Below are 27,476 nucleotides of genomic sequence, written 5' to 3'. Positions count from 1 at the left end.
TGTACATAAATCATCTCCGTAATCATTGTTGAATGTGTCTTCCTATGGTCTTTATTTCATTTCCACATTTCAACGATATCAGAAAATACAGACGTACTTGATTTATGGTTAATGACCCATAAAAACATTACATCATGTATGTTCATTAACGTTTACAGACTCATCCAAATCACTTACTTAATCCTTAGTCCTTGAGGTTACTTAGTTCATTTAGCATTCAAGTCTATTCTAGTTACTTCAAGATTTTCCAGAGTAATTCAAACGTTACTGAATTTCATATACATGTTGTACTTTCGTTCCATTCAATTTGGTCTTCATGGTTGGTTTGTTGAACAAACGTCCAATTCTTAGTATTGAATGTGACTAGAGTTGAACTGAGCTGAATACTTCCAAAATTTATCCTCAAGCCAAACTTGAAAATACGAACACGCATTCAAGTAATATCTATGCCATTCAAGTATTGATTTAGCTTTAGGGTTGATCTACTCACTTAAATTATGTTCCATTACTTTTAATGGTAGTTCAATACCTATGCTTATTTGGATTCCTTAATTAATCTAAGAAATTTACTTAGTATAGGCCATAAGGGTATTTTGGTGTTCAATTTTATTCCAATCATTACAGAGCTCGAGGATATCCCATCATTCCTTAGCTTAGTGGTATCATTGGGTCATTATTATTATTGGGGTATTTTGGTCATTTTAGAGATTCAGTGTATTTTAATCCTTTTCTTCCGTTCGATCTTACTATTAAATTCAATTTTATCATTTATTTCAGTTCTTTCGAACAATTTTGATAGCAAAATACCCCCAATAAATTATTCTTCAGGTATTTACTCATTACTCAAATATTTTCGGGTCAAGTGCCTTATCAGATTTTACAAATGGAATATCATGAATTTTTCTGTACAAAGACACGATCTTAAAAATTAAAATAGTACTTAATTGAGTTAAGTACAAATCCTCAAAGTGCCTTCTCATTCAGGGTTAACTCAGACTATTTTACCTCTCAAGGGCATTTTTGTAATTTCTTAACCAGATAATTTCGATATTAGCTCTTAACGAAAATAATTATAATTTAAAGATCCTATGGTTAATTGCTTTCCCGAACATTCTCTGGTCTTGAAATGATTCCTTAACAAACTTCTAGTATCTTGCACAAACCCTCTTGGGGTTAAAAACCAATTATCCATAATTTCCAAGTAAAACTAACATTTCTTATGCACATCAATAGTTTTATCAGATCAATAATTCTTTTCAGATTTATTAATCCTCTTCCAAGGACAATTCTTGTCATTTCCAACATAAGGGTAATTTCGTAATTTTACCTAATCAAAATATTCTCATAATTTATCATCTAAGTACCTTTAATGAGATAAATTATAATCTACATATCCATGGCTGATTCTTTTATCACTTAATTCCAGAACTTGTAATTTAATTCCAACTGTCCCCCAATTTCTTATAATAGTTATCTGAACCATATTCAACTACCTACTTTCTACCGCATTCGTATCGATTGTAGAACTTCATTAACTACCAAAATGAGACCAAAATTATCTTATTCATGCATTTACCAATATTCACATGTTTCATAAAGCATAAGAGGTAATAATGTATTACCTCGATTTCTGTGCAATACTGATCGACCATTAAATTCCATTGGAACACCCTCGATCTTAAAATCATCTTCCAATATTTCCTCGGATCCATATAAACAGAAATTACATAAAAAACGGAGCTTAATTCTTAAAAACGGATCGAAACGGATGATAAATCAGTGAAAAACAGCTTACCGGGTTTGAATTTCGCGAAACGGTCTTCGGATTCGAATTAAGGACGTCGAAAACATAATATATGAATTTTTGAAAATTTTGAATTTTTAGTCAAAGTCAACGGGTTTGACTCCAAATTTCGAGGCCTTCGGGTTTGAATTTCGAAAAACATAATGCGGAATCAGACTTGGAATGTCAGAAAACGTCAAGATAGGTTTACTAGGTCGAAGTCAAAGTTCGTTTAATGCCCGGTCAAAGTCGTTCAAAGTTTTAGTCAACAGTGGTCAACATCAGTCAATGGTCAAAGGTCGAAAAATAGCAAATTAGCCACATTCTGAAAATATTTACGAAACTAGTACCCAAATTTTACACAAATAGCAACTAAACAGAATTTAATTACAAAATTGACACCCAGTCGATGCCCACTCTCAGAGGGTGCGCGTGCGGCGTGTGAACAGTAACCCGGTGTCGGAAAATTCATTGAAAAATTCCTAAAAATTATTTTAAGCGATTTTATAGCACTTACAAAGCTCGGTTCATAATTTTGAACGGCGGAGAGCTCGATTCCGAAACGTCAGAAACTTTGACAGTTTCACCCCTCCACGCATCGGCGACGACGGAGAAACGGAGAACACCGGTAGACTCAGAATGATGCAAGGAACACGATGGTGCGGGAAGTGTCGTAAACGGATGATCGGATAGTCGTGAATCGATGAAAAACCAACTGAAATCGAGTTATTACCGACGATACTTCTGACTGAAATTAACGACGAACGGCGACGATTCATGACGAAAGGTTTGAGGGGTTTTGTTCCTCGGTCGACATCGAACACGATGGTGGTTTCGATTCGTCGATCGAAGGTCGGATGACGAGTAGATCGGAGTTGAAAGGAGGGTTGTTGGAGAGGGAAAACTGGAAAAATTTTCCAGAAACTTACGGGAATGGGGGGATTTATAATTCAACTCATAATAAAAATGGATAAACAATGAGTTTAGTCACTTAACTTTCTGTACTTTATAAAACGGTCTGCCAACTTTGAAATCTTACAATTTAATCCATTGTTTCTTATTAAAATACCAATTAAATCTTATACTTTATAATTTCTTAATTTTAGCCCTAAAATTGGGGTGTTACAATTCTCTCATCCTTAAAAGAATTTCGTCCTCAAAATTCATTCATGTCACATAATTGTAGAAATGAAACTTCCATCAACTCTTCCATATCTTCAAGTAGCTTTTATTGAAATATGAATCATCCACTAATCCTTAACATGTTGAGTATAAATTCTAATTAAAACTTTTCCTTATTTCAATAAAAGAATCCGAACGAAAATGTAATTGATTAATCAATTCAGTCTTGGTCATGAGAATAGGCTAATAAAGCAATAGCATATCCCAATTTCATTTTCGGAGTCGAGTCAGAATTTATCAGATGAATAACTCTCACATGGCTCATGATGTATTTTACAGCATTTATACAGATGTTACTGGTATTCATTTTTGTACAAGTATAGCCTTAATGGATAGAAACTTTGGTTTACTCGTTACAGATAGGGACTCAACCTTGGAGTTTCGGTTCAGAGAGTACGACTGAAGTATAGGGGCATGCACTGCTCAGACATATTTTGACATTCGACCGGTCGGTCTATCATGAAAATGTTGTCTCAAACCATAGCTCTGATACCACTAAATGTAATCCCCTCAGACCGATGCAGATAACCCGATCCAGTCTGGAGTGTCACATTAGGACCACCGGAGCGACCCACTGTAAAAATGGCAGAAAATTTAAAAATTTTATTAAAACATGTAAAATCATAAAATGATTTATTATTATTGAGAAATAAGACAGGTTTTTCAAACTCATATATAAAACAAAATACAATCTACATGCCCCCTAATCACATGTACCGTACTCAACAAGCAATGCCGGAAGAACTGCCTTACTGATGTTGATAGTGGTACTGGTACAATTCTTTAAACCTGCAATGGTGAGTAATAGAGTGAGCTTCAAAAAGCTCAGTAATATAGAACTACCAGATGATGCTACATGACATGCAAATAAATAGGAAGCCATAATTTCCTTATTCAATCAGACGTATACTAGTGGGCGAAATAATCTGGGGTTTCATTAGAAATTCATCGAGTAAAAGCCATGAAAATCATAGACCATATGAAGAATTCATAATATCTCATTTTTATGAGTCGAAAAGGATGTCTAGTGTGTTCCAATCAAAACTAGTGAAAATATATAAATCTTTTTAAAACCATAGCGAAACCCTCCAACCAAACTCTATTATGTAGTTCCCCAGAACTGCATCCGTAGGGCTTACCCTAAGCACACAGCAAAGGGAGCCAACCTAAGGATATGCCTTGGGGGCCATGGGCTTACCCAAGGGTATCATTAGGTCTGTAAGGTCTTATCAGCTGGATCAGGGTTGTGCCCCCATAATCCATAATCCTATCCATATAAAATCTGGTAGAAATCAATTTTAGCCATAAAACGTAATACTTGGACCGTTATACAGTAATATGTCATAATCGTAATAATGAAATCAATCTTATAACTGATTTTTGCCTGTATTCCATAAGTAGTCCAATTATTAACCTAAGGGAGTGCCTTGGGGCCTGAGAGCCTAACCAAGGATCACCTTAAGTCCGTAAGGATTTACCACCATGATCAGAGCTGTACCTCCATACTCCAGTCTACCTATATAATATCCCAATAAAACAATTCTATTAGTAACCAATATTATTTATGGTCCATAAAACAATAACCATCATTTTATTCCAGTGAAACAAGAAACCTGATAACACATTTCAGGTACTAATAATTCATAAACCAGTAACTTTCATGATTCCATAAATCAGGAGTAATTCATAGTTTTCGATAAAATCCATAATCAAATATCACATACCATGTAATATTTTTTTTTCAGAGACATTTTGTAGTTATCGGAATGGATAACTTGAAACTTATACAATTTGATCGGATTCCAAGAACAATAACTTATTGAAGAGAATCGATTTCTAATCGATCTAATCAGACATTTCAGATTGATATTTTAGAATTCCACTATGATTTTGGTGCATCAGTAAAGCGTTCAGGAATAACCGGAATGATTTGAGTTAATAAAAGAGAAACGGAGATTTCGGACATTTCAATTCATGTTGATCAATCGGTTTATCGAACTATTCAAACTGAACAACTCTCAAAACTAATGCGTGTCGACCCGTCAATTTATTGTCTTTCCAGGTATTCACTCTTTAATACTAACAATTTATTGTACATAAATCATTTTCATAATCATTGCTGAATATATCTTCCTATGGTCTTTATTTTATTTCCACATTTCAACAATATCAGAAAATACAGACGTACTTGATTCATGGTTCATGACCCATAAAAACATTACATTATGTCTGTTTATTAACGTTTCCAGACTCATCCAAATCACTTACTTAATCCTTAGTCTTTGAGGTTACTTAGTTCATTTAGCATTCAAGTCTATTCCAGTTACTTCAAGATTTTCCAGAGTAATTCAAAAGTTACTGAATTTCAGATACATGTTGTACTTCCGTTCCATTCAATTTGGTCTTCATGGTTGGTTTGTCGAACAAACGTCCAATTCTTAGTAATGAATACGATCTAGAGTTGAACTGAGCTGAATACTTCCAAAATTTATCATCGAGCCAAACTTGAAAAGACGAACACGCATTCAAGTAATATCTATGCCATTCAGGTATTGACATAGCTTTAGGGTTGATCTACTCACTTAAATTATGGTACATTACTTTTAAAGGTATTCCAATACCTATGCTTATTTGGATTCCTTAATTAATCCAAGAAATTTACTTAGTATAGGCCATAAGGGTACTTTGGTCATTTTGGTGTTTAGTTTTATTCCAATCATTACATAGCTCGAGGATATCCCATCATTCCTGAGCTTATTGATATCCTTGCCATTACAGGGGTATTTTGGTCATTTTACAGATTCAGTGTATTTTAATCATTTTCTTCCGTTCGATCTTACTATTAAATTCAATCTTGTCATTTATTTCAGTCCTTTTGAACAATTCTGATAGCATAATACCCCCAATAAATTATTCTACAGGTATTTACATATTATTCGAATATTTTCAAGTGCCTTCTCAGATTTTACAAATGGAATATCATGAATTTTTTTGTACAAAGACAAGATCTTAACAATTAAATTCGTACTTAATCGAGTTAAGTATAAATCCTCAAAGTACCTTCTAATTCAGGGTCAACTCAGACTATTTTACCTCTCAAGGGCATTTTCATAATTTCTTAACCAGATAATTTTGATATTAGCTCTTAACGAAAATAATTATAATTTAAAGATCCTATGGTTAATTGTTTTCCCGAACATTCTCTGATCTTGAAATAATTCCTTAACAAGCTTCTAGTATCTTGCACAAACCCTCTTGGGGTTAAAAACCAATTATCCATAATTTCCAAGTAAAACTAACATTTCTTATGCACATCAATAGTTTTATCAGATCAATAATTCTTTTCAAATTTATTAATCCACTTCCAAGGGCAATTCTTGTCATTTTCCAACATAAGGGTAATTTCGTAATATTACCTAATCGAAATATTCTCATAATTTATCATCTAAGTACCTTTAATGAGATAAATTATAATCTACATATCCATGGCTGATTCTTTTATCACTTAATTCCAAAACTTGTAATTTAATTCCAACTGTCCCCCAATTTCTTATAATAGTCATCTGAGCCATATTCAGTTATCTACTTTCTACCGCATTCGTATCGAGTGTAGAACTTCATTAACTACCAAAATGAGTCCAAAATTATCTTATTCATGCATTTACCAATATTCACATGTTCCATAAAGCATAAAGAGGTAATAAAGTATTACCTCCATTTCCATTTCAATACTGATCGGCCATTAAATTCCATTGGAACACCCTCGATCTTGAAATCGTCTTCCAATATTTGCTCAGATCTATATCAACAAAAATTACGTAAAAAAACGGAGATTAATTCTTAAAAATGGATCGAATCAGATGATAAATTAGTGAAAAACAGCTTACCAGGTTTGAATTTGGAGAAACGGACTTCGGATTTGGATTCAGGACGTCGAAAACATAAAATATGATTTTTCAAAAATTTTGAATTTTTAGTCAAAGTCAACGGGTTTGATTTCCAATTTCGAGGCCATCGGGTCTGAATTTCGAAAAACGGAATGCGGAATCGGATTTGGAACGTCGGAAAACATCAGGATAGGTATACTCGGTCGAAGTCAAAGGTAGTTTAATGCCAGGTCAAAGCCGGTCAAAGCTCTGGTCAACATCGGTCAACGGTCAATAATCAACCATTTTACACAAATATCACCCTAACAAAAATTAATTACCAAATTAGTCATATTCTGAAAATATTTACGAAACTAACACCCGAATTTTACACAAATAGCATCCAAACAGAAATTAATTACAAAATTAACAACCAAACGATGCCTACTCTCGAGGGGTGGCGCGTGCTGCACTTGAACAGTAACCCGGTTAATTACAAAATTCATGGAAAATTCCTAAAAATTATTTTAAGCGATTTTGAAGCACTTACAAAGCTCGATTCACAATTTTGAACGGCGGAGAGCTCGATTCTGAAACGTCGGAAACTTTGACGGTCTCACCCCTCCACGCGTTGGCGATGACAGAGAAACAGAGAACATCGGTGTACTCGGAACGATGCAAGGAACACGATGGTGCGGGAGGCGTCGTAAATAGATGATCGAATCTTCTTGAATCGACGAAAAACCAACTGAAATCGAGTTATTACCAACGATACTTCCGACTGAAATTAACGACGAAACACCTGTTGAGTATAAATTCTTATCAGAACTTTTCCTAATTTCAATAAAAGAATCCGAATGAAAATGTCATTGAGTAATCAATTCAGTCTTGGTCATGAGAATTGGCTCATAGAGAAATAGCATATCCCAATTTCGTTTCCGGAGTCGAGTCAGAATTTCTCAGATGAATAACTCTCATATGGCTCATGAGGTATTTTACAGCGTTTATACAGATGTTACTGGTATTCATTTTTATACAAGTATAGCCTTCACGGATAGAAACTTTGGTTTACTCGTTACAGATAAGGACTCAACCTTGGAGTTCCGGCTCAGAGAGTACGACTGAAGTCAGGGGCATGTACTGATCAGATATATTTTGACATTCGACCGGCCGGTCTATCATGAAAATTTTATCTCAAACCATAGCTCTGATACCACTAAATGTAACCCCCTCAGACCGATGCGGATAACTCGATCCAGTCTGGAGTGTCATATTAGGGCCACCGGATCGACACACTGTAAAAATGGCGAAAAATTTAAAACTTTTATTAAAACATGTAAAATCATAAAATGATTTATTATTATTCAGAAATAAGACAGGTTTTTCAAACTCATATATAAAACAAAATACAATCTACATGCCCCCTAATCACATGTACCGTACTCTGTAAGCAACGCCGGAAGAACTCCCTTACTGATGTTGATAGTGGTACTGGTACAATTCTTTTAACCTGTAATGGTGAGTGAGCGAGTTTCGAAAAGCTCAGTAATATAGAACTACTAGATGATGCTACATGACATGCAGATAAATAGGAAGCCATAATTTCCTTATTCAATCAGACGTATATTAGTGAGCGGAATAATCTGGGGTTCCATTAGAAGTTCATCGAGTAAAAGCCATGAAAATCATAGTTCATAGGAAGCATTCATAGTATCTCATTTTTATGAGTCGAAAAGGATTTCTAGTGTGTTATAATCAAAACCACTGAAAAGATATAAATCTTTTTAAAACCATAGTGAAACCCTCCAACCAAACTCCATTATGCAATTCCCCAGAACTGCGTTCGTAGGGCTTACCCTAAGCACACATCAAAGGGAGCCAACCTAAGGATATGCCTTGGGGCCCATGGGCTTACCCAAGGATATCATTAGGTCCGTAAGGTCTTATCAACTATATCAGGGTTGTGCCTCCATACTCCAGAATCCTATCCATATAAAAATCCGATAGAAATTAGTTTTAGCCATAAACGTAATACCTGGACCGTTATCCAGTAATATGTCATAATCGTAATAATGAAATAAATCGTATAACTGATATTCACATGTTTCATAAAGCATAAAGAGGTAATAAAGTATTACCTCGATTTCTGTGCAATACTGATCGACCATTAAATTCAATTAGAACACCCTCGATCATGAAATCATCTTCCAATATTTCCTCGGATCCATATCAACTGAAATTACATCAAAACCGGAGCTTAATTCTTAAAAATGGATCGAATCGAATGATAAATCAATGAAAAACAGCTTACCGGGTTCGAATTTTGCGAAACGGACTTCGGATTCGGATTCAGGACGTCGAAAACATAATATATTAATTTTTGAAAATTTTGAATTTTTAGTCTAAGTCAACGGGTTTGACTCTCAATTTCGAGGTCTTCGGGTCCGAATTTCGAAAAACGGAATGCAGAATCGGACTTGAAACGTTAGAAAATGTTAGGATAGGTATACTAGGTCGGTCAAAGTTCTGGTCAACAGTGGTCAACGTCGGTCAAAGGTCAAAGGTCAACAGTCGACCATTTTACACAAATATCACCATAACAGAAATTAATTACCAAATTAGCCACATTCTAAAAATATTTACGAAACTAACACCCAAATTTTACACAAATAGCACCCAAACAGAAATTAATTACAAAATTAACACCCAGACGATGCCCACTCTATGGGGGTGGCTCGTGCGGCGTGTGAACAGTAACCCGGTGTCAGAAAATTCTTGAAAAAATTCCTAAAAATTATTTTAAGCGATTTTGAAGCACTTACAAAGCTCGGTTCACAATTTTGAACGGCGGAGAGCTCGATTCTGAAACTTCATAAACTTTGACGGTCTCACCCCTCCACGCGCCGGTGACGACGGAGAAACGGAGAACACCAGTGGACTCGGAATGATGTAAGGAACAAGATGGTACGGGAGGTGTCGTAAACGGATGATCGGATAGTCGTGAATCGATAAAAACCAACTGAAATCGAGTTATTACCAACGATACATCTGACTGAAATTAACGACGAACAGCGAAGATTCACGATGAAATGTTTGAGGGGTTTTGTTCCTCGGTCGACATCGAACACGATGGTGGTTTTATTCGTCGATCGGAGGTCGGACGGTGAGTAGATCAGAGTTGAAATGAGAATTGTTAGAGAGGGAAAACTGGAAAATTTTTCCAGAAACTTACGGGAATGGGGGGATTTATAATTCAACTCATAATAAAAATGGATAAACCATGTGTTTAGTCACTAAACTTTCTACACTTTATAAAATGGCCTGCCAAATTTGAAATCTTACAATTTAATCCATCGTTTCTTATTAAAATACCAATTAAATCTGATACTTTATAATTTCTTAATTTTAGCCACAAATTGGGGTGTTACAATTCTCCCATCCTTAAAAGAATTTCGTCCTCAAAATTCATTCATGTCACATAATTGTAGAAATGAAACTTCTATCAACTCTTCCATGTCTTCAAGTAGCTTTTATAGAAATACGAATCCTCCACTAATCCTTAACCTGTTGAGTATAAATTCTTATTAGAACTTTATAAAAGAATCCGAACGAAAATGTCATTGATTAATCAATTCAGTCTTGGTCATGAGAATAGGCTAATAGAGCAATAGCATATCCCAATTTCATTTCCGGAGTCGAGTCAGAATTTCTCAGATGAATAACTTTCACATGGCTCATGAGGTATTTTACAGTGTTTATACAGATGTTACTGGTATTCATTTTTGTACAAGTATAGCCTTAATGGATAGAAACTTTGGTTTACTCGTTACAGATAGGGACTCAACCTTGGAGTTCCGGCTCAGAGACTACGACTGAAGTCTAGGGGCATGCACTGATCAGACATATTTTGAAATTCAACCGGCCGGTCTATCATGAAAATTTTGTCTCAAACCATAGCTCTGATACCACTAAATGTAACCCCCTCAGACCGATGTGGATAACCCGATCCAGTCTAGAGTGTCACATTAGGGCCACCAGAGCGACCCACTGTAAAAATGGCAGAAAATTTAAAACTTTTATTAAAACATGTAAAATCATAAAATGATTTATTATTATTGAGAAATAAGACAGGTTTTTCAAACTCATATATAAAACAAAATACAATCTACATGCCCCCTAATCACATGTACCGTACTCTGCAAGCAATGCCGGAAGAACTCCCTTACTGATGTTGATAGTGGTACTGGTACAATTCTTTAAACCTGCAATGGTGAGTAATAGAGTGAGCTTCAAAAAGCTCAGTAATATAGAACTACCATATGATGCTACATGACATGCAGATAAATAGGAAGCCATAATTTCCTTATTCAATCAGACGTATACTAGTGGCCAGAATAATCTGGGGTTCCATTAGAAGTTCATCGAGTAAAAGCCATGAAAATCATAGATCATAGGAAGCATTCATAACATCTCATTTTTATGAGTCGAAAAGGATGTCTAGTGTGTTCCAATCAAAACTAGTGAAAAGATATAAATCTTTTTAAAACCATAGCGAAACCCTCCAACCAAACTCCATTATGCAGTTCCCCAAAACTGCGTCCGTAGGGCTTACCCTAAGCACACAGCAAAGGGAGCCAACCTAAGGATATGCCTTGGGGCCCATGGGCTTACCCAAGGGTATCATTAGGTCTGTAAGGTCTTATCAGTTGGATCAGGGTTGTACCTCCATACTCCATAATCCTATCCATATAAAAATCTGGTAGAAATCAGTTTTAGCCATAAAACATAATACCTGGACCGTTATCCAGTAATATGTCAAAATCGTAATAATGAAATAAATCGTATAACTGATTTTTGCCTGTACTCCATAGGTAGTCCAATTATTAACCTAAGGGAGTGCCTTGGGGCCTGAGAGCCTAACCAAGGATCACCTTAAGTCCGTAAGGATTTACCACCTTGATCAGAGTTGTACCTCCATACTCCAGTCTACCCATATAATATCCCAATAAAATAATTCTATAATTCTATTAGTAACCAATATTATTTATGGTCCATAAAACAATAGCCATTATTTTATTCCAATGAAACAAGAAACCTGATAACACATTTCAGGTACCAATAATTCATAAACCAGTAACTTTCATGATTCCATAAATCAGGAGTAATTCATAGTTTTCGATAAAATCCATAATCAAATATCACATACCATGTTGTCATGGTTCATAAACCAGTAAATCAATAATTTTGTTAAAACTCATTTCAAAACATATAAAATTATCATGTAGTACATGTGGAACACACTAGAGGATCCAAGTAATATATTTTTTTTAGAGACATTTTGTAGTTATCGGAATGGATAACTTGAAACTTATACAATTTGATCGGATTCCAAGAACAATAACTTATTGATGAGAATCGATTTCTAACCGATCTAATCAGACATTTCAGATTGATATTTTAGAATTCCACTATGATTCTGGTGCATCAGGAAAGCGTTCAGGAATAACCGAAATGATTTGAGTTAAAAAAAGAGAAATGGAAATTTCTGACATTTCAATTCATGTTGATCAATCGGTTTATCAAACTATTCAAACTGAACAACTCTCAAAACTAATACGTGTCGACCCGTCAATTTATTGTCTTTCCAGGTATTCACTCTTTAATACTAACAATTTATTGTACATAAATCATCTTCGTAATCATTGCTGAATATATCTTCCTATGGTCTTTATTTTATTTCCACATTTCAACGATATCAGAAAATACAGACGTACTTGATTCATGGTTTATGACCCATAAAAACATTACATCATGTCTGTTCATTAACGTTTCCAGACTCATCCAAATCACTTACTTAATCCTTAGTCCTTGAGGTTACTTAGTTCATTTAGCATTCAAGTCTATTCCTGTTACTGCGGGATTTTCCAAAGTAATTCAAAAGTTACTGAATTTCATATACATGTTGTACTTCCGTTCCATTCAGTTTGGTCTTCATGGTTGGTTTGTCGAACAAACGTCCAATTCTTAGTACTGAATGTGATCTAGAGTTGAACTGAGCTGAATACTTCCAAAATTTATCATCGAGCCAAACTTGAAAAGACGAACACGCATTCAAGTAATATCTATGTCATTCAAGTATTGACATAGCTTTAGGGTTGATCTACTCACTTAAATTATATTACATTACTTTTAAAGGTAGTCCAATACCTATGCTTATTTGGATTCCTTAATTAATCCAAGAAATTTACTTAGTATAGGCCATAAGGGTATTTTGGTCATTTTGGTGTTCAGTTTTATTCCGATCATTACAGAGCTCGAAAATATCCCATCATTCTTGAGCTTAGTGATATCTTTGGGTCATTTCCATTACAGGGGTATTTTGGTCATTTTACAGATTCAGTGTATTTTAATCCTTTTCTTCCGTTCGATCTTACTATTAAATTCAATCTTGTCATTTATTTCAGTTCTTTTGAACAATTCTGACAGCAGAATACCCCCAATAATTTCTTCTACAGGTATTTACTCATTACTCGAATATTTTCGGGTTAAGTGCCTTCTCACATTTTACAAATGGAATATCATGAATTTTTCTGTACAAAGACAGGATCTTAACAATTAAATTCGTACATAATTGAGTTAAGTATAAATCCTCAAAGTACCTTCTCATTGAGGGTCAACTCAGACTATTTTACCTCTCAAGGGCATTTTCATAATTTCTTAACCAGATAATTTCGATATTAGCTCTTAACGAAAATAATTATAATTTAAAGATCCTATGGTTAATTATTTTCCCGAACATTCTTTGATCTTCAAATGATTCCTTAACAGACTTCTAGTATCTTGCACAAACCCTCTTGGGGTTAAAAATCGGTTATCCATAATTTCCAAGTAAAACTAACATTTCTTATGCACATCAATAGTTTTATCAGATCAATAATTCTTTTCAAATTTATTAATCCACTTCCAAGGGCAATTCTTGTCATTTTCCAACATAAGGGTAATTTCATAATTTTACCTAATCGAAATATTCTCATAATTTATCATCTAAGTACATTTAATAAGATAAATTATAATCTACATATCCATGGCTGATTCTTTTATCACTTAATTCCAGAACTTGTAATTTAATTCCAATTATCCCCCAATTTCTTATAATAGTCATCTGGGCCATATTCAGTTATTTACTTTCTACCGCATTCGTATCGAGTGTAGAACTTCATTAACTACTAAAATGAGTCCAAAATTATCTTATTCATGCATTTACCAATATTCACATGTTTCATAAAGCATAAAGAGGTAATAAAGTATTATCTCGATTTACGTTTCAATACTGATAGGCCATTAAATTCCATTGGAACACCCTCGATCTTGAAATCATCTTCCAATATTTCCTCAGATCCATATCAACAGAAATTACATAAAAAACGGAGCTTAATTCTTAAAAACGGATCGAGTCATATGATAAATCAGTAAAAAATAGCTTACCAGGTTTGAATTTGGCGAAACGGACTTCAGATTCGGATTCAGGACGTCGAAAACATAAAATATGACTTTTCAAAAATTTTGAATTTTTAGTCAAAGTCAACGGGTTTGATTTCCTATTTCGAGGCCTTCGGGTCTAAATTTTGAAAAACATAATGCGGAATCGGACTTAGAACGTCGTAAAATGTCAGGATAGGTATACTCGGTCGAAGTCAAAGGTCGTTTAATGCCCGATCAAAGCTCTACTCTCATGTCTACTCTCTCTACTATGACCTAGGCTCTCATCCACATCTAAAATATGAGATTAAGACGGAAATAAGGAGCTACTACTATTTCAAATGCAAAAGTATGACATAACTCTTTAGGGGCATCAATACTCATAAACTCTTTACTGACACAAACTCGTGGGTTCTAGGAATGACTAAACCTTTCTCTGATGCCACTAAATGTAACACCCTAAACCAGTACGACACAAAGTGGATCGATTATGATGCTACACGAAACCACCAAAGTGGTTGACCAAATTTTTTTCTCTTTTCTCTTAGTTTAAAACGGCCATTTTACTATCCATTTTCATAAGAAAAATAACCATAAAATACATTCAAAACATATACAAGACTAACTTAAAAAAAAACTATGACTCAAATTTACAACAAGATTTATAAATATACACGCCCTTCAAAAACTTAAGACGTACTCTGATCTGCTCTTGGTCTGGACCTCACCACTCTAAGGCTTTCTCGAATGCTCCACCTAATCTGCATAAGTAAACAAATTCCAAACACTGAGCTAACTAGCTTAGTGCCACACTAACAACTAGAACATACTAAAAGTGTCTCACTGAAAGGCTCAGGCTATCAAGTCTACTGCATTAGTGAGTATACTTGTATCCACTCTCTACTCTATGGTAGACATCATGGTGTGGCTGAGGGTTTTGTATCTCAGAGCACCACACACCCCTCTAGTCTACCGAGGTTGATTGCTTGAAATCTCTGCATCGATCAACACCCTCGACTAACCCACCCCTTGCGAGTGTCGGGCCTTGGCCCTAGTTAGTCAGCTTAAAGTGCCTTGCATACTCCCTAAGGATATCCAGACTGATATTATACTTCGATACTACTAGCTTTTCTAAAAGAACTGGGGTGACCTAATCGTTTCTTGAGCGTTAAAATAAGGCTAGTTTTATGTCATCCTACATTACCTCGTTTCTATATTTGATTAAGCATTATTATTTTTCTCATTTGTAGTCTTATTTGGAAGTAATTAAAAGTATTTGGGAAATCTCACTTGCCTTTTTAATTTCTCTTGATTTAAAGCCCAAAACATAACCTTGGTATCAATACTAGCAGTATCGATGCTATCTCTTAAGTATCGATACCCTACCCAAGGTATCGATACCCCAATATTGATTTGCCTTAAAATAAAAGGGAAAGTGTCAATGCTAGGACCTTAGGTATCGATACTCACTAGAGTACCGATATAAGATGGTAAACTGGAATCTCGATCTCGATACCAAGCCCCTTGGTCTCGATATGAAACCCTCGGTATCGATACTCCTTTAAGGGGTATCAATACTACTCTTCAAAAACTCTCACTTTTATGCCTAAAACATGAACAATATCGATACTCACCATTAAACATTCCCTAATTAGGCACAAATTAGTCCCTTAAACTTCCTAATTTTTACTACCTTGAGGTTTCCCATGAGTTATTAAGTCTTATGTGAATCTTAAAGGTCATAAATAAGGCTTTTACACATGCTAATAATATCAAACATTAAATCTACCATGAAAACTTACTTAACATGCTTCAAACTCACTCTCAAGATAGAACTCATTTCTAATGACCCAAAATTGATATGAGGAAGTTATGAGTGTGTTACATATCTTCCTTGGCTGCTAAAATCTTTCTCAACTCAACTATGAATCACCTTTTCTTTATCTCTTGCCTTGGAACTCTCTCCCACTTTTTTAACTAAACCTAAACAAAAAAAAATGGATAACTACTCAACTAGGGGTTGGATAAAACATAAATACAACTCCTATAACTCAAATCTACCCAAAATAACTTGAATAACTTGGTTTTCTTAAAACCCTCAAAAACCCATTTTAGAAAACCATGACCAAAACTTAAGATTTAGGGCTTGAATTGATGCTTAAGTAATAGAGATTAAGCCCAATACACTTTTGAATTGGTCCAAACTAATCTAGGAGATCTAATGGGATCAACTTGTGGGTCTCGGGTTTACCTGAACTACTGACATGGGATTCGAGGTATTACACGAAGGATTTTGCAACACCTTTAGTAAGGGGCAACAGAATCTAACTAAAGGATCCTTGGTCATGGATCGAGGAAAGAAGTGCTCAAATTTGTACTTGATTCAAGCTTCGACTTCTAGAGAAACTATTTATGTGACAGTGAATGACAACTCAACTGAGTTGTGGTGTAACACCCTAAACCAGTACTACATACAGTCGACCATTCGAAGTGCCACTCAGAACCACAAGAGTGTCTTACCAAAAATTTTCTTTACTTGCTCAATTAAAACAATCATTTGGAGAATACTCATCATGAAATAAAATGAAAACATTTATATAAAACTGTTTACAATCAGGAGATCCAAAAATAATAAATCAAAATATACATATCATCATTTAAAAATAAGTTATGATTCGAATATACAAAACGAGGTTTACTAATATACATGCCCTATAAGAAGAACTCGAGACGTACTCTGCTCTGAATCTGGTCTGGATCTAGTCTGAACAAAAGCTCCAGCTATGAATCTGCATAAGGAAAAAAATTTCAAATGCTGAGCTAATTAGCCCATTGTCACACAAACAACTAAGTCATATCAAAAGGGTTTATTAAAAACAATTCTCAAGTCAACTGATAAAATGAAATGATAAGTATACTCGTATACTTACCCTTTACTCTATGGAAAATGTCATAGTGCAGCTAAGGTATTTCTGCATCTTAGAGCTTACACACCCCTCTATTCTATCGATGATGAGGCCCGAAATCTCTGTATGGGACAAAACAACCTCAACTAATCCAACCCTTATGAGTTTTGAACCTTGTGCCCTAGTTAGTCAGTTTAAAGTGCCTTGTGCACTACCTAAGGATATTCAGACTGTTTCTAAACTTCGTCACCTTTTATTTACTAAAGGAACTTGGGTGTCTTTATCATTTGCCGAGCATCAATCAGGGCTAGTTTTATATCACCCTAATTGATCGTGTTTCTAAATGTAATTAAACAATATTATTGTTCTACTTGAAGTCTTATTTGAGAGTAATTAGAGTTTTTTGGTAAACCTCACTTGCCTCTAGATTTTTTTTTGATTTTAATCCCAAAACTGAATGAGGGTATCGATACTATCCTAGGTCTCAATATCAAGCCTCCAATCTCGATATCGAACCCCAATATCGATACTTCTTCATCAAGCGTTATCGATAATTCCCTTATAATGTTTATGTATTTTAAGCCTGAAACAATAACAATATTTGTATTGGTTCCTCTGGTACCGATACTCAGACTTGTGAATGCCTTTTTCAGGCATTCAACCTTACCTATATTGATACTTTGGGGTTCCCATTTTTTATTAATGTCTTATGTGATCATAAAGGGTTATAAATAAGGCTTTATAACATGATTAAACATCAAAATAATGAATTCTACCATGATCATGCTCAACATGTTTTTAACTCAATCATTAAGCTATCTTGCAATTCTAATGACTCACAAAAGGTATGAATAAGTTGTGAGTGTGTTTCCTTATCACTTTGGATACTAGAAATCTCCCCAACTCAACCAAGGGTTAAATTTCCTTTATCTCTAGCATTTGAGCTTTCTTCAACCTCTTTCACTAAATAAAAGGTAAGAAAAGGGTTTACTAAATCAATTAAATACTTGGATTGAGGTTGAAAACACTTTCTAAGACTTGAATCTTACTAAAATTAGGTAGAATCCATAGATTTTCATAAACCTCTTAATAACCCATTTTTAGTTTTAAGGCTAAAAACTTGAGAAATAGAGCTTGAATTGAATCTAGGAGAATAAGGATTTATAATCTCACCTTAGTTAAGCCAAACTAGATTTGAAATGCTTGAAATCTTGACTTTGGAAAGAAAGAGGAAAAGAAAATAATGGAAGGAAAAAGAAGAAAGTTCGGCGAGCTAATGGGGGAGTAGTTTTAGCTTTTAATTTGAAACAAGGGTAAATTGCACTTTTAATCCCTCAACTTTACAATTCATAAATTACCCATCATCCTTTAATAACCATTTAGGTTCAAACTATAGGTCTCGAGTTGACTCAAACTACTAACCTATGTTTTAGGGATTTACATGTGGCATAAACGACTTAGCCACATGAGTAAGAAGAAGCATAATTGTTTAGCCAAGAATAATCAACTTTCGGATTTGAAGAATACTACACTAAAAAATTGTGCCCATTGTCTAGCGGGGAATTAGATAAAAGTTTCTTTTAGAAGCCGTCATTCTCATAGAATATCAGAGTTGGTTGATTTAGATGTTTGTGGTTCGATAAAGGTAAGGTCACATGGCGGTGCACTTTATTGTAACAACCCCATCCCGTACCCGACCCGTATACAAATTTGAGGTGTCAGATTGACTTTACAAAACTGTCTCTTTGAAAATTTGTTTAAAAAATTCAAACTTTTATTTAAAATTTTATGGTGAAACCCTCATACCAAAAGTAAATATTGAAAATTCATAATTCATAATGAAAATAATTGTTTAATATATATTTACATAAACTTAAAATAGTATGGTTACAAAAAGGATCAGAGAATTTCAATTGAAACCTTGATGATATATGCCAATAAAGTTACAAAAAAGCACATTGTTCAGCTATCGATAATCAATACATAGACGCATCGAACCGTCTTTCGTCTTTACAAATAACACTGGCGGACCCCAAGGTGATACACTAGGTCGGGTGAATCCTTTATCCAATAATTCTTGTAACTGAGCCTTTAACTCACTTAGTTTCTTTAGGGCCATTCTATAAGGAGCCATCGAAATTGGTGTCATTCCAGTCATAACTTCAATTTGAAATTCCACCTCTCTATCTGGAGGTAATCCCAGTAACTCATCTGAAAACACATCTAAGAATTCTCGGACTGTCGGAATGTCCTCCAAACTCCTCTTTGTGGCTTGAATATCGATCACATTGGATATGAAAGCTTGACATCTTTGCAACATTCACTTCTTAACCAACATAATCGATATCACATTAGTTAATGGATTAAATCTTTTGCTGACCATAATTACTTCTGATCCATTAGAACTTCTCAAAACTCCTCGCTTCAATCAACAATCGATATTGGCATGGTAACGATACAACCAATCCATTCCCAAAATAACTTCAAACTCTTCAAAGGGTAATTCCATTATATTAGCAGGGAATTCAATTCCCTGAATCCTTATGGGACACCATCAAAAAATCTGGTTCACACGAGCACTATGCCCTAACAGGTTAGTCACAATCACATTACAATTTATAGTTTCCAATTGGATTTTCAAATTTCTCACCAATTTACTATGATATAAGAATAAGTTGATCTCGGATCAATCAGAAGCAACACAGGTTTATAAACTAACTGTAAAGTACCTGCAATGATCTCCGGATCATCACGATCTTCACTAGTCTTAAGATTGTAAACCTGAGTAGTCGAGCAAATTTCAGGCTGAGTGGCCGATTCAGATTAGTTTCCTCCTCTTCCTCGTCCTCTACCTCTCTGAAGTCCAGTAGCGAATCTTTCAGACTATGCAGGCTCTCCGACCATTAGAGGTCAATCCTGAATAAAATGTCTAGTGTCCCCACATTTGAAACATGCTACGGAGACCATTAGACATACGCCACTATGATTTTTGCCACAATGGTGACAATGGCTTGGTTTTCCAGTTCCTGATTCAGTTGATTGAGTATGCCTAGATCTCACAGGGTTTGATCATCTACCTGAGGATGCAGTTGACTCCAATTTAGATTGAGGTCGAAAACCCACACCTTAGTTTTTCATTGATTGTGACGTCCTTGACGCGGCACTCATTTTATTTGTTAACTAAGTCATTTTCTCCTCAAATCTCTAATTATGAGCTCGCTCCAAAGCTTTAGATCGATTCACCACCTCTTGAAATGTAGAAAGGTTCAGCGCTAACAGTAGCTCCTTCAATCTGGGGTGTAAACCCTCCACAAACCATTCACATGAATCTTTCTCAGTCAGGACCAACTCAGCTGCAAATCTACTCAATTTTTTGAACTCACATTCATACTCATACACAGTGCGATTCCCTTGCTTCAAATTCATGAATTCTTGTTTCATTTGTCTAATGAACTGATCACCTACATATTTGTTCTTGAACTATTCTAGAAAGAACGACCATGTCACTTGGTCCCTAGGAGCTCTCATCATCATATTTGTCCACCATATACGTGCTTGACCTTGTAGCAATGAGACTATTCCATCCAGTTTCTCCATTTCAGAATAATAGAGACCCTCTAGCTTCTCAGCTTCTCTCTTAAATTCAGGTGCTTTTAAACTTATTAGCTCTTTATCCACATTCATTCTAAGAGTTGGGGAGCATACGGTTGGAAACGTATCAGAATTGTGTCCACCATCCTGAAAAAGACTCTCTGATCTTGCACAGACACTCCCTGAGGCGCATGTTCTTCTCCTTACCTAACTGGGGCAGGTAAATTACTACTTCCCTCATTTCCATCTCCCACTTCACTTCAGGAGCCCTCGTAGTCTGACAACTATTAAGATATAATCACTAACTCTATTAGCAAGAACAACATACTCAACCTCCTATCAGATCAGAGATTTTTAACATTTCGTTGGCATATATACTTTTTAAAACATAAATTACTTCATTTCAAACTTAAAATCAATTAAACCATAACTCTTATACCAATAAATGTAACAACCCCGACCCGTACCCGACCCAAAAATGAATATGATGTGTCATATTGACTTTACAAAACTTTGACTATTTGAAAATTCGTTTGAACATTTTAAACTTTTATTTAAAATTTTGTGGTGAAACCCTTATACCAAAAGTAAATATTGAAAATTCATAATTCATAATGAAAATAAATGCTTAATATATATTTACATAAACTTAAAATAGTATGGTTACAAAAAGGATCAGAACATTTCAATTGAAACCTTGATGATACATGCCAACAAAGTTACAAAATAACAAAAAACACCTACAATTAAAATAGTTCTGATCTGATCATCTTCAGATGTATGTTGTTGTTTCCTAGCTTTACTCCTCAGCTCTCTTCGATCCTACGTATGAAACAATCACACGCTAAGTCGTTGACTTAGTGAGGCATATTGAGCATAATAAAACATTTAAAAACACTTGCTTATACATTTCATTAAAAACATTTCATATAGACACTAATATACACTTCATGAAAACATCGGATACCGTTATACATTGTTCAAATTATATCAATTTGTTTTATTAGCCCAACACATATTATTGAGAACTCAAGGTATGTGAGTACATTGAGGTTGTGCACTATAATTGCAGTCACCACTGCTCATAGAATTTACACCAAAGTGCCACGCAGAATATGCACCGAAGTGTCACATAGTTTTGTCCCGAAGGACCACGTAGAATTTTTCCCGAAGGACCATATAGAATTTGTCCCGAAGGATCGCATAGAACCCTCGACTCTTGGCATGCCAACTATACCTCTAATTCTCATACATATACTTTGGGCTTTAACCATATAAATATTTTTTCATTGCATTTTTCAAAGTATCTCTTAACCACATAGCACATATTCTCATAGAACATTTTTCACGTAGAATTTTAGATCCAAATCTACACAACAACATGTTCTATATAAATACCGAATCTCAATTAGAAAATAACCAATTAGTATTTATATAAACAAAATGAATCACCTAATTTAAAATTTTAGACTGAATAGTATCAGTACTTTACCCACAGTATCGATACTTTTCTTCTATGGTACCGATACCTACTTTAGTACTGATACCATTTTAGCATTCTGGAATTTCATTCTCAATGACAGTATCGATACCTCACTCTTGGTATCGATAGCTCCACATCAGTATCAATACTACTTCAACAAGTATCGATATTGTTCATTTGATTCATACTATTTCCTTCAATTTAACCTTATAGTATCGATATTTTTCTTCCAGTACTTATATCCTTACCCATATTTCACTTATTTCATTTCTAATTTTACTCAAAGCTCACCTAAATCTCATACCACTAACTCCATTCAAGTCCTTAAATTTAATAACACTTATACCACACAACTTATATCTAATACCACACAACTTATATCTTATACCACACAACTTATATCCATTAATCCACTTTTAACATCCAAAATTCTCCATAGAATACTTTAAGCTAAAAATCATACCCATCTTTTTAACTTGTTCTTAATCCTTTCTAATACTTAAAACACCTTAATTAGGCCCTTGACAAGTCAAATATACCTTTAAAATACAATAATTACTCAAATTTCATCAATTCCTTTAAAACCCCATTTTACTAATTCACCATTAAATCACCAATCTCTTAGTTTCTATTCATCTTAAATCTTCCTTAAGTTTCTATACTACCTATGAACCAAAAACCAACTCAAAAATGAAAGAATTAACAAGCTTCAATCACTTACCTTAACAAAATGGTAGCTCACGGTAGAAAAGGGAAGGGAAGAAGATGATCTCTAGATTTTTTTTTCTTTTTCCCCTCTTTAATCACATGTTAAATATCCTTAAAATGAATATTAAATCCATTTACTGCTAAAAGATCATAATTCCCTTCCTTTCTTCAATCTTTGATAATAAGTCCTATTAAAATTTTTCCAAATTAGTCCTTGAACTTTTCAATTTATTCAAATTAAACCATCAAATTTTAAATCCTTACACTTTAGTCACTAACCCGATAATTGGGGTATTACATTTATTTTCTGACTTTTAAAGTTGTGGGTCTATACTTTGAAGTCAAAAACCAAGTTTTAAAGGCGTTTAAAAAGTTTCAAGCATCAGTTGAAAGTGAAACAGGGAAGAAGTTGAAGTGCATTCGTACTCATAATGGTGGCAAGTACACAGGGCCATTTCATGAGTATTGTCTATGGCAGGGAATCAGACATTAGAGGACACCACCGAAGACTTCATAATTGAATGGCTTGACTGAAAGAATAAACCGAACATTGATTGCAAGAGTCAGATGTTTGTTGTCAGATGCAAAGTTGCCAAGATCATTTTGGGTTGAAGCTTTGAATACAATGACACATGTGATTAACTTGTCTCCTAGTGTTCCTTTGCGAGGTGATGTACCAGATAAAGTTTGGTTTAATAAAGATATGTCATATGATCACCATCGTGTGTTCGGTTGTAAAACATTTGTTCATGTTCCAAAGGATTAAATATCCAAGTTGGATGCCAAGACTCGACAATGCATCTTTATTGGTTATGGTCTAGATGGTTAGTTTGATTATAGACTCTATGATCCAGTTTAGAAGAAACTCGTGAGAACCCAATATGTTATCTTCATTAAAGACCAGACCATTGATGACATTGATAAGAAGGATAAAGCAGATTCACAAGAAAGTGGTGATCTAATCGATGTGAATCTGGTTCCCTTAGACCGTTCACCATATCCTATTCAGGATTATGTGCACGGTGATGTTCAGGATGACGTGCATGGAGATGTTCACGATGACCAGTAAGATATAGGTGACTTTGATGCTCCCATGGATGATATTGTGGATGATCAACGACAAGCACCTATAACTACACGAGCAGTTCCACTTCGGAGGTCTTTCAAAGATCGACAATCTTTTGTCAGGTATTCTTCTAGTGAGTATGTTCTTTTGACTAATTGGGGATAACCTGAGTATTATAAAGAGGCTACAGAGAGTGAATGCAAAGATCAATGGGTTGAAGCGACGAAAGATGAACTTCAATCCTTGAATGAAAATCATACCTTTGAGTTGGTGCAACTGCCAAAGGGTAAAAGAGCTTTGAAGAATCAATGGGTTTATAGGATAAAGCAAAAAGATAAGTCTTCATCTCTACGATGCAAAGCTAGATTGTTCGTCAAGGGTTATAATAAAAAAAAGGGTTGATTTTGAAGATATATTTTCTCCGGTTGTGAAGATGTCCTCTATCAAAGCTATACTGAGTTTATAGCTTGTTATGACTTAGAGATTGAGCAAATGGATGTGAAAACTGCTTTTATTCATGGTGATTTGGAGGAAGAGCTTTACATGAAGCAGCCAGAGGGATTTGTTACACAAGGGAAAGAGGAATACATGTATAGGTTGCAGAAAAACTTGTATGATTTGAAGCAAGCTCCAAGGAATATAGTGAAGTGGATCATGAGATATCTCTGTGGTTATTCCAACTTAAAACTTTGTTTTGGTAATAAGAAACATGTTCTTGTTGGATATACAAATTCAGATGTGGATGGAGACATTGACTTGATGAGATCTACTTCAGGTTATTTGATCACTTATGTAGGGGGAGCTGTGGCATGGCAATCAAGATCGCAAAAGTGTGTTGCATTGTCCAGCACTGAATCAGAGTTCATTGTAGCGACCGAAGCATGCAAGAACATGCTTTGGATAAAGAAGTTTGTGAATGAACTTGGTTTTACTCAAGAAAGGTATGTTATGTATTGTGATAGCTAGAGCGCGATTCATCTTGGTAAGAACACAACGTTTCATGCTAGATCAAAGCATAATGATGTGAGGTACCACTAGATACGAGATGTTCTTGAAGCTAAGTTGTTAGAGTTTGAAAAGAGTCACACCGATGATAATGGTGTTGATATGTTGACGAAAGCTTTACCCTTAGCGAAGTTTAAGGCATATTGTTTGACCTCCGGCATGGAGGCATTCCTCACATAATTGGAGGGAAGATTTGTAAGATATGGGTCCCACTATGTGGGGAACCCATCACCTTAAAATAGGGTTGCAACCTAAAATGTGTTACAAATGTGGTGCAACCATAAAATAGGTTGCAACTTAAAATGGCAACATAAAATAGGTTGGTTGATTGTTGAAAAGGGTTTTGCCATGCATTTAGTACTTTTGTCTTTTGACCTTTTTGGTGAAAAGTTATCTTTGGATTTTGTATTAAAATGTGGGGCCAGAAAAAAATATATCAGATTTGAAAAAGAGAGAGGCTCACGTTCGAGAGAAAAAGAGAGCAAAAAAATAGTTTTTCTGAAGTTTGCAACACAATGATCATCTATTTGATCGGAGCTCCTTCCGTGGTTCGATTGAGCTGATTTTTAGATAGCAGCTAGGAGACTTAGTGTTCTTGAGTTTGTATGGTTGGATTTTTCATCCGAGATCTGTAGCGAGGAGAATCATCAACTTTCAGCAACTGCGTTTTTTGTGATTTTCTCCTAGTTTCTCTCTTTTGTTAAAGATTACATGTTGTTAGCCTTGCTGGATTTGAATACTTTTTGTAGGATTAATTTTGTGATCTTTTATTTGAACACTTGATGATAGCGGAGCTTTTTATTGGACTCTAAAGTCTCGTGGATTTTACCATTGATTTAGAGGGGTTTTCTACGTAAACATTTATGCATGTCAATTTATTTATTTTGTGGTTGCATTGGTTGATGTTTGATTAGTTAGTATTGCTAGAGAGCAAATATTTAGTGCTATTGTATTAGCTATAATTATCAATAGACGTTATAGGGAGAGAAAGAACACCAATTGTGCTTCCGCTTATGTTTGGTTGTTCAGTTTCTTCCTAACACAAACATGTATGAAAACTGCTTGAAATCTATTATAGTCGCTGCTGGTAGGGAGTCATAACAGTTCTTCTCTCCCTTACGGTTAATGGTCGGGAAAATCTTGAACTTTAACTCGTCAGAGGCCCCCGTGATATCCATATAATGCATGTACTGATATAGGTGGTATATGGTGTTTCTACTTCCATCATATACCTCTTTTGGTAGCTTGAACCGTGGGATAAGATGTGGATAGTATATAGGGCATGAGAAGGTTTTATTTCTCCGTAAACCAAATAGCCCAGAGCTACTAGAGGTTCTAAGGTTGTCAATTTGTTTTCGTATGACCACTATTTAATTTTTCCATTCTTTTTGACATGATTCAATGGGTAAAGGTATATATTTATTATTGTCCCCCTAAGGAATTTTCTCCTGCTAGCGATGTTCCTTAGCTTTTGAAATTGGAAGCCCTATCTTCCCCTTTACCTCATCGTATACCTCCTGAGTGTTGGGAGCTCAACAATTCCTAGAGAGTTTTTTGTATGGACTCTTGTTGTTGTTGATTCTGTTGGTGTAGTTGTAAGTGAACTGCTTAAGAGGATTGAAAATGTGCATTCAAGTAGCAATACTCATTTAGTAGGCTCTAAATGTGTTGATTTTTTAGCCATAAGATTGATCATATTTAGAATAATATTAGCATGTATATTGGCCATACTGGTCCTATTCATCGGAATAATTTTGGTAATATGTCGAATATGCAGAACATAAGGGTTTCGTTGTTCCTAATCAAGAGGATTGGTTGGATTAAGAGAACTTTGAGAAGAAGAAGGTAGATTGACTTGATTGTTTTGATTTTGGGATTCATTTTTTATTGATAGTTGAAAGTCAGAAGTAGTCCACACTCGACACCAGTTGTTGACGAGAAGAAGTTGAATGCATAGACTTTTAATAGTTTACCTCTTTAAATTTAGAGTAATGCAAAGATGGTCGTTAGCTAGTAGTCTTTTGTGAGAGACCGGAAGAGAAATGTGACATGAATGGAGAGTTGATTGCTTTAGATAAAGGATACCAAAATTCTAGAGAAGCCCTTTCTTTTATCTTTCCTCGGGTTATATATACATTGATCGTAGAGTGACTGGTATCAGACCTAAAGGCATCATGCTTGTTAATAACATGATAAAATGTGCAGATATGTATGTCAACTATTAAATTTTGATGTCAAAGGTAATGTATAAGATTGATGATTATGAATTCTAAAGAACAATCCTAATATAGGATGATTCTGGAGTTGACATAGAATGTTAACTACATAGGATGGTTCTAGAGATGACATAGTGCTTCCAAAGAACTTCTAGAGGCTCAGCTCAGCTCAGCTCAAAAGGTGTAGTTCT

This window comes from Hibiscus syriacus, unplaced genomic scaffold (assembly GCF_006381635.1).
Source record: "Hibiscus syriacus cultivar Baekdansim isolate YM2019G1 unplaced genomic scaffold, ASM638163v2 tig00002237_pilon, whole genome shotgun sequence".
Taxonomy (NCBI): Eukaryota; Viridiplantae; Streptophyta; class Magnoliopsida; order Malvales; family Malvaceae; genus Hibiscus; species Hibiscus syriacus.
Note: the sequence above shows the minus strand (reverse complement) of the source record.